At 39.0% G+C, this 21,419-nt stretch overlaps 1 long non-coding RNA gene across 1 annotated transcript in view; it reads right to left on the bottom strand.

Annotated features, from left to right (window-relative positions):
* Window positions 1-15,709, bottom strand: part of LOC141747655 (uncharacterized) — a 36,209-nt gene extending 20,500 nt beyond the window's left edge. Inside the window, exon 1 of the long non-coding RNA XR_012588789.1 lies at window positions 15,588-15,709. This is a non-coding gene — a long non-coding RNA (uncharacterized LOC141747655). The remainder of the gene's footprint in view (window positions 1-15,587) is intronic.
* Between the last annotated feature and the right edge of the window lie 5,710 nt (window positions 15,710-21,419).

The raw sequence follows: 21,419 nt of genomic DNA on the forward strand, positions 1-21,419 counted from the left end.
TGACATGCATAGACATCCTCATCTCTCATCTCCCCTGATTTTCATTCCTCAATTCTTCATTGCAATGTTTCCTTTGCCCTCCCTCCCTCTCCCCCTGAAAAAAAAAAAAGCAAAGGATACTGAATTTTAGTCTATTAGCAGCATAATGTTATAAGCAGACTAAATTAAGAGGCATTTGTGGGCAACTTCAATTTGGGTCTTTTATGACAAACAAACAATACTTCAAAAAGTACATTAGGAAAAGTGAAACTATTTATGTAAGTATAAAGATGTCAAATGGATTCGGCTTAAAGAACTTTCATATTTCAAATCTTTTTTCTTTTCATGCCCAGCAATTTATCTCTGATCTTTAAAACCCACTGTATTTCTCTTGCCGGATCTATACCTTAGGGAAAATATGCTAATCAACGTGCTTATGCTTCCCCATGTTCTGAACTTATTTCCCTCTGTCAGTTCCATGCATGATTATAATTCAACAACAAGAGAAACAATTTAAAACTTCAATTATGAAAGCATTTCTTTGTTAATTCCCTCCCGGCTAAATGACTTCCTCTCACACTAGGAAGTTAAACATCTGACAGCATGACTGAGCTTCAGGAACTTCAATTTCCATCCACAAAAACCTACTTTTCTGACTGCTTTTCACAGTGTAGTTGGAATTTTTACTGATTTGCTCCCTCTGTTACTTATAGATTCAAGGATCCCCGAGATAATCAACCTGTAGCCAATATTCACATCTAGGCCAGACCTCTGACTCTTTGTTTTAATTGACTTTAGGTTGCATGCATTTCATTAACTCAGCAGGTGAAGAATATAAACCTTTTGTTGGGGTTGTTCCTTTGGTCACCATCTAGCTCACTTGGCTGGTGAGACCAAGACAGATCAGAGCAGTACAGCACAAGGCTACTGGAAGGATTAGACAATAACAGTAGGTTGCATTTTGTGAAACAAAATATTCTAAAACAGCTCAGAAACTGTCTCTATCAATATTGCAAGGAGAAAATCAGAAGGTAGAACACAAGGCAGAATGAAAAATTATGTAATTGTTACCTTCATATAGGTAAAATTATGTGCCATGATGACAGTATTATAATTTAAATACAGGATAAAAAGTGCAGCAAGTTGACTGGGTTACTTTTTTTCTTTCTTTTTTCTCTAAGATCATACCCAAAATATCCATAAAAGAGAACAACGCAATTCAAAGGCAAGTACTAAAAAAATAGGAAATAAAAATTATCCTCATTTATTTACTCACCTTTATTTCACTGTTGTAAGTGGATACTAGAGCACAACTTGCAACAAACAAAATTTACATGCTTTCTGCTAAGAATATTTAACTTTGATTTAAGGTAATTTGTTTTAAATCCTAATGAGATTGACATTTAAAGCAGGTTCCTGCCATATCTGTTGTTTCTGGCTTCCCCAAGACAAAATAAATTGTGGCAGGTGACTCATAAAATGAGTTGACCTGCCAGGGCAGAACAGATACTCTGAAACGTTCCATGTGAAATGATGTTATTTTTGAGATTTATTGGATATAGTAGCAAGTTTTTCACTACTGCTTGATTTGGGCCAAGGACAAGACATGGAAAAGACAAGGATTGAGGCTCCTGTGTGGAGACAAAGAGGAAGTCAGACAAAACACCGGGAGGCCTGCATGGATAAACAAGGAGCTCCTGGACACACTCAAACAGAAAAAAGCAGGCCACAGAGAGTGGAACCAAGGACAGGCAGACTGGGAGGAATACAGAGAAATTGTCCCAGCAACCAGGGATCAGGTTATGAAAGCAAAAGCCCATAAATAAGAAGCACGCAAGCCTCTTTTTTTTTAATGCCACTGTCATCTATAATAATTAACTTTATGCACTATAAGGCACTTGGCAAGCAATGTCGTTCTCAAATCAGCAAAGAGCACATATTCAAATAATAACTGTTTTTCTCTATCTAAAGATGCTGTGTTCCAGTTTAATCTGATTTCAGTTTAAATTCATGTCCAGCTTATGTATACTTTTTGGATTTGTTTTTTCTCTCTCTTACATGAATTGAGTCAGAGTCATCCGTCTGCACAAAATCACACCTTTAAAAAGGAGAGGACAGAAAAAGAAGCTCAATGGATGACTTTTTCAGTGAAAAATAATCAGGGAAAAACATCACTTAAAACATGTAAATCTTACATGTTTTTCTATCGGTATTAAAATTGATTAAATTAATTAAAAACAGTGATTTCTCTTGACTGAAGCATGTTGGGAAAGTCTTGGTTACCAAAGCACCTTGACCCACCTCAGGAAGATCAACTGCTAAGATAAATGCATTAAACAGAGGTGTGCTGAAAGCAAACAAAATTGCAAAATAAAGAAATCCTTTGTCAGAGTTTACAAGCTCAGAACGACATTAAGCTTTGTATACAATTTGGCCCAAGGCTTAAACACCTGTATGATTACATACTGGGGTTAGAGTTCCCAGTGAAGCAATGTTGTGTATCTGGCAGCATTTATATTGATTTTATCACCAGATAGCTGCAATGTGACAACTGATGGATTGTAGGGAACGCACTTCGTTAACTCTGTATGCCTGTCTCTTACAAGTAGACTTTTTAATCTGCTCACTTTCTAACACTCCATTCAATAATTTCTCTCAAAAACCTGTGTGTCTGGCTGGTCCTTTAACAGTCTTTCCAAATGGGGAAATCAATGGTACTAAATACTCATGGACAGGGATGTAAATAAGCAGCTATAAATTTATGTATATATATTTTAAAGTATTTTTGATCCAATGACAGAATATAGGAGCCTGCATTTTTTTGTGTTGATGATTAATCTTCAAAAAAAAATGTATTACTGTCTCCACTATTTCAGTAATATATTTAATTGTAGTTTGCTTGAAGAGAAGAAGAAAAGCAAGCAATTGAGGGTAAAAAACGATTTACGTTTAAGGAACTTGAAATTACATTCTGCACTTTGTCAGATCAGTTGTAACCAAACTTTAAACCAAAGAAATGAGCACCAGAGATGACAAATTAATAATCCAACTAATTGGCAACATTATGTTTTGCCAGGCATTGCCATGACACTGGGAAAAATTTCAAATTAGAGGCACCTGGTGATGAAACAGACCTGAGCCATTTTCTATTTCTAGTTTATGTGTTTTTGCTATTTGAAACACATGCATTTAATTGCTTCAAACAGTGGGACTCCAGCATTATCCTGATGACTACTGAACTGTTAAATTGATCAGAGCACTGAGAATATGTATATGTTTTTAAATCAACCTACTGGCAAATTTCCTTTGCCTTAATGTTTTCCCATTACCCTTAATTAAAACCCTTTTCTTATCCATTGCCTTCCAATTTACATCACTAAACCCCTCTCTTTCTCATCTTGGTAGTGCCTCTAAAATTTACAAAAATTAATTGCTCCTCAAGCTTTTAAACACTTTGGGCAAAAGTCACTGCACATAATTTCACTGGGAACAGATGGAGCTGCACCAGGAATGAATTTGGCTGCTTACGAATTACTGAGTGACCTGAGGACTAAACTATTTAGCACAAATGCAGGCTGGGTGAAGAAGGGATTGAGAGCAGCCCTGAGGAGAAGGACTTGGGGGTGTTGGTTGATAAGAAGCTCAGCATGACCCAGCAATGTGTGCATGCAGCCCAGACAGCCACCTGCATCCTGGGCTGCATCAAAAGGCCAGCAAGGTTAAGCAAGGTGATTCTGCCCCTCTACTCTGCTCTGGTGAGACCCCACCTGGAGTACTGTGTCCAGCTCTGGAGTCCCCAACATAAGAAGGACATGGAACTGTTGGAGTGGGTCCAGAGGGGGGCCATGAAGATGCTCAGAGGGCTGGAGCATGTCTGCTATGAGGACAGGCCGAGAGAGTTGGGGTTGTTCAGCCTGGAGAAGAGAAGGCTCCGGGGAGACCTCATAGTAGCCTTCCAGTACCTGAAAAGGGTCTACAGGAAAGATGGGGAGGGACTCTTGATCAGGGAGTGTAGCGATAGGACAAGAGGTAACAGTTTTAAACTGAAAGAGGGTTGATTTAGGTTAGACATTAGGAAGAAATTCTTTCCTGTGAGGGTGGTGAGACACTGGAACAGGTTGCTCAGAGAAATTGTGGATGCCCCATCCCTGGAGGTGTTCAAGGCCAGGCTGGATGGGCTTTGAGAAACCTGGTCTAGCAGAAGGAGTCCCTGCTCATGGCAGGGGGGTTGGAACTAGATGATCTTTAAGGTCCCTTCTAACCCGAACTATTCTATGACTCTATGTATTCTTGTTTTGCAAATATGATTTCTCCAGCAATATCAAGAAAGATAAAGAAGCAAACCCAAAGTGTTAAAGATGCTATAATCTCTGTGAGGCATAGCCTCAATTCACACGTCCACAACTCCCAGTGACAGTGATGAGAAGTCTGCCATGGATCAGGGATAGTCATAAACCTGTGTGTATTGGTTAGTTGAAGTATCTATTTATCTAAATATTTGATGTTTTTTCCCTACAGACATTTTTACAACCTGGTACGTGTGTTGGAATAGAATTATTACTGCCTTATTTTAGTTTTATGCCTTTGTAATGACATTAAAAGCAACACTTACTCAACGTAAAACTAGAGAAAAAGTGATGGTGAATCAGGCCCAATTCACTTTTCTGTAATTGTGCTCTTAAAAAGTGGGGAAGTATTCAAGTATGAAAGAAGCAAACAATTGCAAAAACTAGTAGCTTTCCCTAAAAGATCACAATTTCTCTTCTTTCGTTTTGGGTTTTGGTCTATTTTTTCCCTCTACAACATCTTGAAAAAGATTGGCTTGGAAACATAAAAACAATCTTCTTGAAAGCTTTACTTTGACAATAAAATATATATATAATACAATTGCTGGAAAAGCAAAATGACAGAGAAGAAATATGCCTGATTAATTTTAAAACATTAAAAACAATCAATTGAAAACCTTTTAGAGCAACACCTTCTGATGAAACATAGCATTTTACAACATCAAAATAGCCTGTAGATATATTTTTGAACTAAGAAACATGGAAATGTTCTTGGTAAACTGCAGACAAATTGCTCTGAGGTTCTGGAAACACAGAACTACACTCGTTATAGAAAGGACTGTGTATTACTCGATCTGGTCCAGCAGAAGGAGAAAAAGTGTGACATCTGGCTTTGTGGGCACTTAAGCACATTTCCCTCCAAAAAGCTGTCAGGCAAAACCAACTTCCTTTTCATAATTAAATTACATTATATATACTGTTGAAGAGTCATCTCTATTGGTTCTAAAACATAATGAATTGTTTTGAGGGCCCAAAATGCTGTCATTTTACAAAATTACACGTTTTCCACTTTGTACTTCACTGTTATTTGCAAAATTAATCACAGGGAAGATCCTAGCTTTACTCTGTCACACAAAAAAATTCCTGTCATTTAAGCAAATGGCTTGCTAGAATTGATTTATAGATATTATATAATGTAACATAATGACACGTAACAAAATTTCATGACACAGTGAGGTTAATTTGAATTATGATTTGTTCTCAACTGGTAGGCAATGGGAAACACTTGTGTTCAGGAACTGCTGCAGTATTTTACACCAGCATTTCAATGAACTGTAGCATTCTGAAAATGCAGCAATTAGCTACCTGAATATAGAAAGCCTGAGTGATCTAATGGATTTTAAAGGTGTGTGTTCTTTAAACACAATTACTACAATACATACTGAAAATCTACTTCAAAGCAGTTAAAAAGGTAGCAGCTCTTCAGACAGAGTTTCCTCTCATTTTTTTCCTGTCTTCTGTATATAAAAAAATAGTAATTGGTAAGCAATTAGCAAGCATTTTTATACTTGGATCTGTATATTTGTCATTTACATCATTCCAGCAATACCTGTGACTTAGCAGATTCTGTGATAAAGTATTTGGTGATACTACACACCCACAAGCAATTGGGGCGTATTTTATTCTTTAAACAAGGGATTTTGGTAGATCACAGAATGATGCATGAAATCTGATTCAGAAAAGTAATGTAATAAGCCTTTAGAGAAAGAAAGAAGAAAAAAAACCCCAACAAACAAGACAAGTCCTTTTGAAAATGGCAGATTTCCAGAGGTCACTCCAAAAATAAAGAATCAAAACACTACTTTTCACTATTTTCAGGAGAGAAACACTGCAGAAAGAAATGTTTCCGCAGCAAAACTTTCAACAGAGGATCTGGAAATCAAAGTGGATTTGAATTAAAAAAATGCTACAATTAATTCTGAATTGAGCATTTGTTTGGGAAATTTCCCAATGCTGTAAAATCCTCCTCAAGCTGATGTACAGTAGATTGTGAGTCTTTGTATTACCACATTTCCATTATCCTTAAAAAAATACAACTTTTAATCAGGTCATAATATCAGAACATTTTTAAGAGGGGATATTCAAATTCATACAGGAATAATTTCCACAGGCCTGATATGACACAACAGCCTGCATGTCTTTTACGTCATTGAAAGTCCTTATTAACTCACTTCAAAACTCCACAGAAGGAGGTTCAGATTGGGCTGGTGGCAAAAGCAACAGGGATGAGGAGAGGAGGGTTTGCCAAGAGGGAAGGGATGCTGGAATAGATATCCCCATGGGTTCATTTCTCCTCCTTACAACCTATTCTTCTACTGATTTGCAAGTCTTTTTCACGTAACTTACAACTGTAAATGTGAAAGCAAAGTAATACTGATTTCAGTTAGGTGCCAAGAGATCAACAAAATACAGGTCCTTAAAACCTAAGGAACAGTGTGAAGCAGTCAAAATAATAGGGAGAGGTCAGGTGCAAAGAGATCCAGGTTCTTTCTGTTTCAATGTTAATACCCTAGAATCCGTAAGAGATATATAAATATTTCATTGGAGACTGAACCACTTAAAGTTGGAGAATAATGACAGGGTCTCTACCACAAGCACCTGCATGGGTTTTTTTCAAGACATTGCAATTCATGTAATGTTTTAGATCTAGATCTAAGAAATACCTACATGCTGGAACTCAGTAAACTTCCACAATCATAAAACTGGTGCTGCAAATGGAAGCAGACCCTGAGAAACTGTTAATGAATGTAATAAAAATGGCAAGAACTTTGAGATCTGGGAAAAAAAAAAAAGAGCTCTTGTCTTCTTCAATGTTTCATTTTCCCTATAACTGTTTACAAAATAATCCAAACTTTACATTTCATTGTCACTATCATTTAAAGGCTTTGCAAGATGAGATGGAGTCTCTGTCTACACTAAATAAGACATCTCTGAAAACACAGCAACGCAGCACAGGGGGAGGTGAAAGCCAAAACAAAACGTGAGGTCTGAAAGACAGCCTCAGCCACTGGCAAGTTTTGTGGCTTGTTTGGCTTTTTCTCTCTTTAGGTACTAACCTTACTAAATGTGAATTATATGAGGACTTCATGCCCTTAACAAACAAATGAGTATGAGAGGAAGAAATGGAAACCAGGCCTGGGGGAAAGTCTGATCTCTAGTTCCTAATAGATACACAGAATGCAGTGCCAGTATAATCAGACTGAGTCTCTTGGAGAAGAGAGATGTGTGGCACACCAATTACTGACAGCAGGGAAAATTGAAAGAAATTACATTCAGGGGAGTGTGAAATGTGAAATTCAAGGAAATAAATTAGATGTTGTATGACCTCTAGTGTAATATGTGGAGAACTAATACATTTAACCTAGTTGTAATCATGTCATAGCCAGACTGCATTAGGAACTTTTTCACTCTCTGTCTCTGCTTTCAACTTTTCAAAATGGAAAATAAGACAGCAACACGGGCAGGTCCAGAGCTGGTTCTGGAAAGTGAAGCTGCATAAAGGAGCCAAGCTCAGAATTTGCTAATCATGCACTACTCAAATTAGATATTAGGGTCACTGGAGATTTCCTTGAAGATGACAAAAGACAATACATCTACTGCAAAATAGCATACATTATATCAGCCAGCAGACTACAGCATCTACAGAGTAAAAATTATCTGTGTGGAAATATCTTTACTAGTATCAGAAAAGGGGAAGAAGTGGTTTAAATTGCTTGAAGATATGATCGGAGAGCCTTAAGTATAATAAGACTTCTTTAAAGAAAGCATGGATTTTGGCTATCATCTGTCTTAAAGGCGGCTCTAAAAATGGTAAAAACTCTGAATAGAGAGAAGGAAAAGACTTTGGGAAGCATCTGATGGTATGATCACACAAACTCGGAATGTCTCCCTGATAACTTGATTTAAGTATTTCAAGACAGTTTATGTCTATTACTTCTTGTCCTAACCATCACAGGCTTGGAAAATAGTGTCTTTTGCAAAGAGGAAGCCTTTTATTTCTTCTGGTCTTCAGGGTGCACAACTGTCATTCTTTCATTTTTTCCTCCTGATTCCTGCAAAACAGTCTGCTTGTGCCCCGTTCAATCCATGTTCACAATATGGTTAAGACTATGCAAAAATGACTTTCAATAGATATGAAACACATCTGGAGATGGATTTCTAACATTAATATTAATTTCTGAAGGTACCTGTTGGAAGTGGCATGTACCTTGCGAGGGGAATGTGGGGAGGAGTTCATAAAAGATGCCCTATTTTGTGATGCTGTGACAATGCACAAGGATGTGTCTTTTGTCTGCGGAAATCCCCATCAGGAACAGAAACAAAGGCTTTGCCCCTGCACGGAAGTTGTGAAGGTGAGTGGCACAGCCCAGTTGCCTCAGAACTTATTTGTGTGTCACTAATTAGCTTAGTTAATAGACTGTATACAATCACTTCAAAGGCTTTACTATGTTAATGGTGGTTGCTAATTGTTATGTATATGTCTGGCTCAAAAATCAAATTTTGAGGACCTGTACCTTTCAGAAAGGCTGGCACAAGTGCACCTTAGTGCTTACTAATTAGAGGCTCAACACTGATAAACTAGACTTCACTAAAAGACTTTCTTGGCCCTGAATGATTCTGAGCAGCCTGGCTCGAGTGGCCTGTTGTATTTAACTAAACTTTGCTTGATCACGCTTAAAACAGGTAAAAAAAAGCAATGTTTCTTGTTCTCATAATTCTTGCATCACAAAGATATCTTTTCTGACATTGGAAATATAATTTTCCTAAGCACATTGTGCATAATTTTGAAATAAATTGTATCTAAAATACATCACAAACGCACACAGTATTCAAAGGATTTCCAATTACTTTTGCCTGAATGTCTGCTTGTATTATTTGGATGAAGCATGATTATCAAGTTAATACATCTTTGCGAACTGTTTCTTCACAGATAAGAATGTAACTTTGGTCTTGAATTTGGAAATTATGCAGATTGTGTATGTCTGTCCCTTTCCTTGTACCACACTGCTTTTTTTAATTAAAAAAATCAACTTTCACCATCAAAAAACAGACCAATTCACTCATGCAACCCATTCATTCTTCCATTTCTCAAAGCCCAGTCTTCACAACAAACTATTCTCCTCTCAAAGGTATACAGGCTTTCATGTCCTCTCTGGAGATTTACACAGCGGCACTGGGTTTGGCAATGAGGTGGGTGAATGGTCTTCCCAACTCCCAGCAGCAGCTGCTGCACTGGTGCAGGTTACCATCTACTGCTGACCCCAAGGATGTGGGATGACCAAACTGTCCCCCTACCCCAGACGTGTCATCAGCTGTGTTTTGTCCTGCCCATCATTATGGGTCCTTTTGTGTGTCTTGGGCAGAGGTACAGGAATCCCGAATTCTGAAAAGATGGGAAAATCCATGACTTAACTAAGCATGTCTCTCTGAAATAATCTGTTCTCAGATCTATTTATTTTTATACCATATTTTTATGTCATATAGCAAGTCAACTTTGTTTCCTCTGTGTACTCTTTTGTACAAACTTATCCTGGTTTGCTGGCAAAACACAATTTAACACATGACAAATCCAGAAACTAATGTATCTGTGCTTCTGTGTAACTACCAACCTCATTTGGAGCAATTTAGCCTGTCTATAATCTTGAATACTGATGTACAAACTTCACCCACTCACTGATAATTTTTTTCTTTAGCTTTCAAAAGTTCTGTGGATAAAAATCAAAATATTTTTCTTGTGAAGACCATAACAACACTGTTTTCACTAAGATAAAGGCAGCATCACAATAAAGTAAATCCACCAGGGAAAATAAAAAGATCAGCATAGAGAAAAGAAAGAAAAGAGGGCAAGTAAAAAGTACAAGATCGCGTTGAAAGAGGGCTGGAATATAAAATATGGCCAGGACATGGGAGACTATAATTTCACTGCAGCCTACAAATGGAAGAAAAACATCAAGCTTCAGGGGTAAGAAGAGGCCCTTAAAAAAAACAAACACAGAAGGAGCTAGAAGCAAACTTAGCTCATGGCAAGATACTGTCCACTACATCATTCTAACAATGGCAGTTTCTATTTCTAACTTCTGTTGTCTAATTTGGAAAATCTGCCTTTTAACGTGTTTAAACAGAACTTTAGTGATGCTAGTGAGTAACTGATTTTCTTCATCCCATGCAAAAGAAAGATGATGCTCAGAAGCAGCTTCCATGATCCCCAAAGCTGTTGGAAACGCCCCATGATGCACGAGGTATGTTGTAGGGACTCTAGGAGACAACACTGGAAGAGAAATAGCCTTCTGAGGGAATGATAATTAATCTGACAGGCCACTTGGTATCCAGTGGTGAAAGCAAACTTCACTAATTAATCAGTGTGACATCCAGAGGTCATTCACCAGCTCTTCATACATCTTTGCTTCTCTGAACATGAAGGTGAGAAAATGCATGATGAAGTTGAGTATGATGACTTCCTCCTTAGCACTGACCTCCGCGGAAACATGCTGTTAAAAGGCTGTCAGTTGTAGTTTCAGTAATTTGGACTGAAGAATCGACAGTAGGTGGTGCTGTCTGTTGGATCATTCCTGCCTATGCACTTTATTTCCAGCCAGAGAAAGTGTCTGTTCTCAGCACATTGGCCTTTCATCAGAAAGCACAACATTCTTCGGACAGAGTCACAGAGCTAAATGTCTCAGTAAAATAATGAAACAGCACAGAGAAAGTATCACAGCCTGAGACACATTTGCATTAAAATTTGGAAATCCTCACACATACTGTGTGGTGCTCCTTTCTGGTTCTAGGTTTGTCAGCAGTCTACCTGTAACAGCAGCTGACCACGTGGATTTCTCCCTGTCTTGCAGGAGGCTAGTCCATCCCAGCTACAGGACTTTGCCTTTGTCCTCGCTGAATCTGCTGAGATCCCTCTCAGCCCATTCCATCAGCCTGTCCAGGTACATAACAACTAAGTGAACCGCTTTTGCGGGTTTCGTGTTGTTGCTCTGGACTCCTTAGATAACATTGACCCAAAGATGCTTCTGATGAGCTGCAGACTAGAATTTTCCAAAGCTTATCAGCAGAGTAAATACAGTTGTTTAGTTCATGAGTCAGCAATTTGCTTATAGAAATGTGTGAAACTATTAGAAATTCATCTCTCTGAACCCATTGTTTGTCTCTGACTATCACACATAGAGGGGATGAATATGTTTAGCTGTTTAATGCTATGTTAGAAGGCAATATTGAGGAGAGCATACTTTTACAACATTTTATAACATTTTTCAGTATCAGATATAGAGCAGCACTATCTCCAGATGCCACTATGCCTATTTGGCTTATAAGAACATATTTTCATAGCTAAATGTTAAGTCTCCAAGACATATGAAAGAGCTGTAGCTGCACTTCAGAACCACTGCCCTTTACCTTGTCCACAGTAACGATGACTGGCTGTAACCATATTGAAAGCCCTAAAAAAAGTTATGAACAGCTATTTTTGTGAACTGTGGTGAGAACAGACATGACAGCAGTGAAAGGATGCGACATTAAGATTACAAAGGATCCACACCAAAATGTTCAAATTGCAGAAAGATGAAAAACATGTAAAACATTTTTCACATTCACTGTGCATGTACATCAGCCCTTGTTTTCCTTAACTGAGGAAACTGAATATGAAGTCAGAGGATGTGAAGTTGTCACTTAAAGACAGGAGCTGTTAAGCAAATTAGAAGGTCTGAGAAGGGCTTTACATGGCCACATACTCTTTTCTTCAGAAAGACTGAAATTTGTTGCCTGATCTTGTTAGCTGTCACACATGTCCTGTCAAAGGGACTGGTATGAAGAAAAAATATAGATTATAGACTGTTATAGATACTTAACTCTTTTTGTTTGTTAATTTACCAGGTGCTGCTGAAAATATAAGCCAGTTTTGCTAATTAGAATTTTCTTGCCTTTTAGAAGTCAGGTAACAGGGACCATTCCCTGTAATGCGGATGGGAAAAAAAGTAAATTAATATAATTTGGATCTGTCTAATTTCCTTTACATTAAGCTTCAGGACGCTAAACAGCTTAACTTGTAAGGGTATGAGGAAGCTAAGGAAAGCACTTGACCCAGTGAGTAGAGGAGAGAGAGAACACGTTATGGGGAGCCCTGAGGGTTTAGGATTTTTCAATTAAGAGAGAATGTCAAAGATAATTTGAAAGAAATAAGGCATTCCGAGCTTGCAGAAAGGATGTGGAATACCCTCAAGTGAAAGAGCTCCGAAGCAGAGAGTTGTTCCTTAAGGACTACCTCCTCAGATCTGCTATAATGTAAAACAGCTATAGGGGAACTAATAGGATATTGTATTAGGCAGCTACTCTCCTTACACCAATCTTTTGCCAAACTCCATCTTTTGTCTTCCATCAACATATGGGCAACCTAGAGATCCTTATCTACCACTTTTCCCCAAGGAGGCTGAATATTGATGAACAGTTATTGTGGGGATTTTTATCATACGAGTAATAATAACCATAACTGCCACATTAACAAAAAGGCACTTTGTCTGCTTACTACTGTGCTTACCTATAACTACAACAAATCTGGTATAACAACAAAAACTTGACTTCCATATGGTCATTCATGGAACCATTTCTGGAAAGGATTCCCTGCCCGCCCGCCCCCCCCGCCCCGTACTGTCCCTGATAAAATTTATATGCAGTAGGGCTGAATACAGCTAAAATTTCAGAGTGAGCTGGGACTACACTATTAAACATATGTCCAATTTTCTGAAGTTATATTATCTAACCAATTTTCTGTAAGCTAGACAGATATGTTATCCAGTCTGTATAAAACAATTACAAACTTTACAGTTGTCTTTAGTTATGACTGCCTTCTGAATATTTCAGGAGTTCTTATTTGCTATTTTAGCCAACTAGTTTGACTTGTGGTAGGACTTTTAACTGATGCATAAAACACACAAACTGAAACACAGGAAATCTCACTTAAACATAAAAGTTCTTTACTGTGAGGGTGATCAAATCCTGGAACAGGTTGCCCAGAGGTCTGTCTAATCTCATCCTTGGGGATACCCAATTGGACACAGTCCTGGGCAACTTGCTCTAGCTGGCCCTGTCTGAGCAGAAGAATTGGACTAGGTGATCTTAGGAGGTGGCTTCCAACATCAGTTATTCTATTATTTTGTTAGAAATGTCAGATCTTAGATGTCAGTACTGGGTGTTTCTTCCAAGAAATCCCAAGGTCCACATTCATCGCACATAGCTTCAGGCAGTCCAGATAAAAACCTAGATGCTTCTGCAGTTAATACCAACACAGAGAGAAGTGTGTCCAGAAGAAAGCTGAAATCTGCTCTAGCATAAGCACTCCAAAACAAGGGTAGGTACACGAAAAGCAGCAACATTATTTTTAAATTTTGAAATAGCTATTGCTTTTTAAGGGATATCTAGAAAAGTTACTTATCACAGGACTAGAGTTTTTGATCTCATATTCCTAGTTTGAAGGAAGACAAATAAATCTCATCTCTTTCTATCTCCATCTGCTCTGAATACTTTCTTGTTAAGCCTCTAGAGCTGTGTCGTTAATTGGTACATGAATGCAAGCTACATATCAAGGTGGCATCACGAGCAATATATATCACTTCCAAATGCTTCCCTGCATTTCAAATTGTGCCACTTAATTGACAATTCATATAAAAAATTCTGGTCACATTAAACACAGAATTCCTGACTAATTCAAGTCCATGTGCAAGTTTTATTAAGCATAAGTCATATAAGGTTTATCATTGGCTTATAAAAACTTGTATCTTGACAGAAGGTTAAAATAACATCTTTTTGAAAGATTTTTCAAAAAGTTGTCAAGGAGAAAGGTATAGGATTGACAGAGGGGATATACATCAACTTTTTTAGGCTATTGTGATACCACCAGGTTTTATATGAGACAGGTGTGAGGGATAAAATTAGTCAATTACTGAAAAATAATGAGCAATGCAAAGATGACTTGTCTTTGTTATAGCCCACAGCTGCTGTTGCACATCATGGAAAATAAATATCTCAATTATCAACTTGGCACAGAGAATAATGTTTGTGAGTCATAATTAAAGCAAGTTGTTTGAACTGATTTTGCTATGCTTTATGACCAGTAACCTGCAGGTGAACATGAAGCCTCACTTTTAAGACCTGCTTCATAATTTAGACCAGATTAACATTTAACATACTTCTCATGCTCCTTTGTGCATTTAGCAAAGACCTGGCAGCCTTGTTCCCATGAGCAGGAAAAATGCAGAAAAAAAGAAACCTTTGGTTTGAAGAGGATATTTTTAAAGGCCCCTCATTCTGTCATATTTATTCATGCTACTTTCTTACTGCATTAAAGACTTTAAAAAGTCTTCTGAGCTACTTCAATTTATTTGTCTAATTACCTGCCTTTTCTGGAACTAGTAATATAAAACATACTCCAAACACTGGAATGAAATCATTAATCAAATTGCAAATTTAACTGTCACAGGGAGCAACAAAAATTGGCAGGAACAGATGGTGGACGGCATGAAAGTGTTTCTGGCAAAACTTGACTTGACTTGTGATGTTTTGCAAACAAGTCACTACTTCATGCGATTACTGTTACTGTTTCTCATCTCTCAGGTATCTGGGTAGGAACAAATAGGAATAGATTTACTCAACTGCCAGCACTGCCCAGGCATAGGAGCTTGTTGTTCAGCCTGGAGAAGAGAAGGCTCGGAGGAGACCTTAGAGCCCCTTCCAGTACCTAAAGGGGCTACAGGAAGGATGGGGAGGGACAGAGTGGAGTAATTGGACATAGGGTAACAGCCTCAAACTGAAAGAAGGTAGATTTAGATTGGATATCAGGAAGAAATTCTTTCCTGCAAGGGTGGTGAGACAATGGAACAGGTTGCCGAGGGAAGTTGTCAATGCTCCATCCCTGGAGGTGTTCAAGGCCAGGCTGGATGGGGCTTTGAGCAGCCTGGTCTGGTGGGAGGTGTCCCTGCCCAGGGCAGGGGGTTGGAACTGGGTGATCTTTAAGGTCCCTTCCAACCTAAATCATTCTGTGATTCTGTGAGACAAGGTGACAGATGCTCTCCCAACATCTCACTCCAAGGAGAGGAATACAAGAGATAAAGAGATTTGTGAGTTTAGAAAAAACTAAACTACTTCAATGAAATAATAATAAAACACATAGAAATACACACAAAACCCTATCAAGCTCCCAGGGAGATGGCACTGGGGAAGTTCCAGGCTGGACGCAGTGATAAATGGGAGCGGGAACACACTGACCGGGATCAAACAGCAGATGAGCTGACGGGGTCCTCCTCAGCCATCAGCCGCTGAAGACAGGGAGCCGTCGGAGCGGCAGTCCGTCGGAGAGGAGCCAACCCGACCCTTCGCTCCCTCAGCTCTTCTCCTGAGCATGGCGGATGGGCTGGAACACCTGATTGGCCAGTTTGGGTCACCTGACCTGCCCACGCCTCCCCACAGGCGCAACCCCTCCACGGGGTCAGAGCCGGGTCAGCTGACCCTGGTTGCCATGGCAACAAGTGTGAGCACGGGCCCCTCCCCGCACAGGAAGTGGGCCCTGTTTCACCGCGAAGCAGGGCGGTTTTAGGGCAGTGAGACAAGCTAAACTTTCCATTTTCTTAGAAAATTCAGGCTAAAAATTACCAGTTTGATCCCACATTTTGTATATAATCAATCACTGAAAATATTATTAAATTCTATTGTGTTCTCACTTCTGAGACATTCCCACTCCTTCACCCCTGTGCTGTATAACATCTCCTTCTTCCGAAACTAAAACCTGTGAACTGGAAGTCTGCATATAGTTTAGCTGTCTCATGGCAAGTTATCTGTTAAGATGAAAGCATAAATCATAAAATACCATGGAAATTAAACCTTAATATTTAGTCCCTTTCCAGTCTACTTGCAGATATCTTAGCAATCTACTCAAATAAAACATGCATTGTAATTTAAAAGGGAATATATTTCAAGGGAATTAATATACTGCTCTGAAATCAATATATTGAGTAATATATGCCTAATACAGTGCTGGTGTGTTAATCCTTTGGGAATGGCGCATTAGCAGCCTTGTTTAGGTTGAGTAGTCTTTGCATGAACATTATTCATTCAAAGCATGTAATTCACAATTCATGTCAGACACGTGATATCATCACTTAATGAGTATGAACTTGCTTAAAACAGAAGAGCTGGGTGTATCGTAGTTCATTTTCCATCTACTAAGCAAATGAAAATTATACGATAGTACGTTCGACTCCTCTAATGACTTTTGACCTAGTTTAGGCTTAACTGAATTTAACCAAATTTTCAGAAGAAAGAAGTCAATCAGAGTTCTGGATACACTCTACTGCAACTTGGGGAGCCGGCTGGTGGAAGATCCAAGCTCTGCATTTTGTTTTGATCAGAATATTTATTCCTGAAAAGTTAGCAAATAATGAGATATTTCCCAAAACCAGCTCTGTCTCTCCAGCAAGACTGAATTACTGAGGACTTGGGTTGCTGGTAAGAAGCTAGGGGAGAGAAAAGGGTGAAAGAGAAAGAAACTTTTCACCTTGGAAAGCATCCCTCCAAACTATACACATTTATTGTCCAAAAGATTGAATAGCAGGCTGACCCTTGGCAGTTCCATGGCGCTTTTATGCATCAGTGTTATGAAAGATTCAAGTTACGGTGCCTGTCACTATTCCTCAATGTCTTTGATGCTGGCTTGCTTTACAGTTAAATAAAAAGCAGCAAACGGAGACTCAAAGACTTGTAGTCTGTATAAAGTCCTGTTTTCAAGCTGAAGCAGCACTAACAGATGCATGGCTTGATTCCCACTTTAAACCAAGGGGAGCAGGAGTACTTTTTTGAAAAGATATCAAGGGCTTGTTTGCCCTGAACAGCATGACAATTTTGGTGTTCAGAGAGTAACCTGAATCACATTACTTGAATGAGGTGCAAAGTGGTGCTGTGTAATGGAAAGATGGTGGAATGCTTGCATACAGACAAGCACAAATCAAAGACAGCATCATACAGGTACTGGTGGCGATAAAAGGATATGTCGCGGTTTGGGCCGGGCTGGCCACTGAAGCAAACAACAGAAGCTGTCCCTGGCCTCTGTCTCCAAGGAGAGGAGGGAGACAGAGACTTATGAGTTTAGAAAAAAACCTAAACTACTTTAGTGAAAACATTAATACATTAATAAAATAATAATTTAAAAAAATATATACGATATATACAAAACTGTATCGAGCTTCCAGGATGACAATCACGTCACTGGCAGGCACTGGGGAAGTCCCAGGCTGGACTTAACAACTGCGAGATGTGTCTGATTTGGGCTAAATCCAGTCATGCAGATTAATTATTATGCTTGCTCTGGGATGTGTCTTAAATGTCACTCAAGTCCATTATGTTAGGTTGGAAATAAAAAGTTAGATTTCGAATCGAGGCCATAATTTTATATTTTTTCCCCAGTTTTTAACTAAAGCCAGGTTGCCATATGTTGAATTTCATACCCATAGACAATATTGGGGATAGAAAACCCTAGACTGTGTAAATAGACAAAACAAAATGGCTCCCATTACAGACAGTGGATGAACATTTATTTGAATTAAACATTTAAATGTGGCTAATTAACTCATTAACCTTTACATTAACAATTATATTTCACACTGTGCACTACGCTGCTGCTCTTCTGTGGTTCATGAGATTCTTAATTAAACCTAAGTCTAGTGGTCTTTCAAGGATTTCCCATTAATTCCTCTATTATCATCCACAAACTGGGGGAAAATATTCCTGAAGACTTTGTCTTCTGACAGCCTTGTGGTTACGCTTATCCCTGCAAAAGCAGTGGTTTGCCTTTAGTCTTTCTGTTAGAACCACAGAGTCCTGCGGTATTTAATTAGAGAGTCTATTTAAAGAATTTATGAAGCAAAAGGCATAGGAAGAGTTTTGTGACAGTGATTAAGGTTTCCACTAGCTCAAGGTGCCTGCCTTTTCACAGAGCAGTGTTCTCCTTTGCCACCTCGGAATGACTCTTCTGGGTCCTGTTCGGAGTTCTGCAGTGTTCAATCCCTATTAATATTCCTGTCTTAATTCCTAACTTCTGTGCGTGTCTCTGCCTTTCCTTTCTGAGTTGACTTCTAGATGAGGATCAGGATCCTACTTCAATATCTTGAAATCTTGCATTGAAAGCCTCCTTTGGTTAAAAAAAGACAAGCAACTGCAATTATTTGAGCTGCAAAATGTCCATTGCTCTATGTATTAAAACTGTCGAATGGTTTGCCCTCACGGTACCTGTTAGTAAATCATATAACAGCTCTTGCTGAACTAGTACAAACACCAGATAGCTCCAGTGCCCTAGTGCAGGGCCGATCAGCTTCTCCTGTGGGACATAACCCTCAGCAACGTCTGCACCACATTAAAGCACAAGGTTTTCCACAGGAATGTAAACCAGGTTTATAATACTGCCACATCACACCATTCCTCAGATGTGAACATTGTCAGCCAGAGTCTCTAAGGGACAAAACCTCTTAAATCATCTTTTTCTGGAATCATAAAAAACAAAGAAAATGTTAATTACTGAAGCTCAAGATGTATTATAGCTTTTTAAGTGTAACTATTCAATGACAGAAACAATTTAAGAAGTTACTGCAAAAATGATGACATTAGATTTATGTCTTCTCAGTTTTTGCTCTTTTTCTTTTGGCTTTCATCCAGTTCATCAGGTACAGTTTACTGCCAGACTATCACTCTGTTTCATTAAAATAGCTTCTGTGTCTCTTTTTATAATTCATTTTTTCTGTGCACAGGTTGTACTATAACATTTCAAGAGTTGCTGTTTGTTGATCTGATTGAAAATATCGGACACTGCTCCATAAAACATCACGAGCTTCCTGTTTCTGCCATTTAACGCTCCTCACACTTCTAATAGTTATCTAGGGATGCTTATTCTGCCAGTTTACGAATCTTCACGCTCATTTCAAAGTACACGGTAAACAGTTCCTGAATTTGGGAGACAGGAATATTGACACTTTTATCTTACTTTTCATAGAACAGTTTGGGTTGGAAGGGACCTTTAAAGGTCATCTAGTCCAACCTCCGCTGCAATGAGCACCTTCAACTCAATCAGGTTGCTCAGAGCCCCGTCCCACCTGGCCTTGAATGTTTCCAGGGAAGACGTATCTACCACCTCTTTGGGCAACCTGGGCCAGTGTTTCAGCACCCTCATTGTAAAAAATTTCTTCCTTATTTCTAGTCTAAATCTTCCCTCTTTTTGTTTAAAGCCATTACCCCTTCTCTGATCACAACAGGCCCTACTAAAAAGTCTGTCCCCATCTTTCCTGTAGGTCCCCTGTAAGTACTGCAAGGTCACAATAAGGTCTCCCTGGAGCTTTCCCTTCTCCAGGCTGAAAACCCTAAGTCTCTCAGCCTGTCTTCATAGCAGAGGTGCTCTAGCCCCCTGATCATTTTTGTGACCCTCCTGTGGACCCGCTCCAACAGGTCCATGTCTTTCCTGTGCTGAGGACTCCAGAGCTGCACGCAGTACTGCAGGTGGGGTCTCACCAGAGCAGAGTAGAGGGGCAGAATCACCTTCCTCGACACTTCTTTTATTGCACCTCAGGATATGGTTGGCTTTCTGGGCTGTGAGCGCCCAGAAAGCACCCTTTTCATCACTTCCAGGTGAAAAAAAAAAGGTATTTAGAGTTCTGTTTTGTGATTCTAACCCAGAATCACAAGCAGAGAGAATATAATTTGCTGGTACAGAAACTGCGTATAATATCAAAATAAAACAATGCACAGAATTGTTCATAGAAAAACATAGACATGGGCTCAATTTAATACTTCATAGGAAAAATGACAAGCCTCTTTAATGCCATGTTCAGATATTGGCTTGGAGCAGGCTCCAAAGGAAACGAAATACTCCCTAGGGACACTACTGAATATTCGAAATGTTAAGCACCAGCCCATGTTTCCTAGACCCCAGCTGCCGATGTTCCCTTGACCTAGCTTGGCTTACCCGACCAGAGTTACCGTACAGAAATACTGAAAAACAGAGTTTGTGCTGACAGGACAGTGCAAGCCAGTGTTTCCAAAGGGAATTTTTGTTTTCTGTGAAAAGGCCTTTCTGTTCTCCATCACAATGATCTTGCGTTGTTTGAATTTCGCACCAAGCTACTCACAGTGTAAATGAAATTTCACGTCTGTGCTTTTGTTCTCTCTCTCTCTCTCTCACCTTATTATTTTTTCTCCACGTGGCATCACACAGAGCGTAGTGGAATGACAGAGCCCGGTTACAGTCTTCGCAAAGCTTCCATAAGTGACCCACTTGTAGTTTTGCTAAACGATATATTCCCATGCTTGCCTACCTCATCCTACCGACATTTGGAGCCAAAAAATGTTGTCCATCTTGTACACTTGCTAAAGTGTTACTGAGTAGTACATCACATCTGTGTGACAGACTAATGAACTAATGGCAAGTAGAAACACGTTTATTCGCACGGTATTGTCCCTTTTAAGGGACACTTTGTTCACTTTGCATTACATTGATGAATGTACTCTGCATATAGATCTGTTGCCAGTTTTTCTTTATGAGGATTTAATTTTATTTTTGAGAGATTGGAGAAAGGTTGTCTGGCTTTCTTTCAACTATGGATCCTTTTTTTTTTTTTAAATCCTATTTCTTTTTAGTCACAGAACACAGTTACTGAAAGGCTAATAAGGATGCAGTTGCATTTTAGGAGTGCTAGAAAGATTGACCTCTCTCTCGTAGAGACAAAGGACCTTAATGTACATTCAAGTTGTGACAAACTATTACCAAGAAGGAGTATGGTTGAACTGACTGAGAGCCCACCACAAGCTGATCCTACACAGATCATTATCCCAAAAAGAGACAGAAAACCTTCCTGCACATGACCCCAAATCTTCTGTCCTTCCTGAGGAAACACCTCCTGCCTTTTTTGGGCTGAGATCTAATGAAAGGTTCAGCCTAAGCTGCCAGACTATTGTGGTATTTCATCACTGCGATCCCAATCACCATGTCCTATGGAGGTCAGAAAGTTAAGGAAATTATGAAGAAGCAGGTCTGTAAGGTTTCCAAAAAAAAAAGAAAAGACT

The sequence above is a fragment of the Larus michahellis genome, chromosome 8 (assembly GCF_964199755.1).
Source record: "Larus michahellis chromosome 8, bLarMic1.1, whole genome shotgun sequence".
Taxonomy (NCBI): Eukaryota; Metazoa; Chordata; class Aves; order Charadriiformes; family Laridae; genus Larus; species Larus michahellis.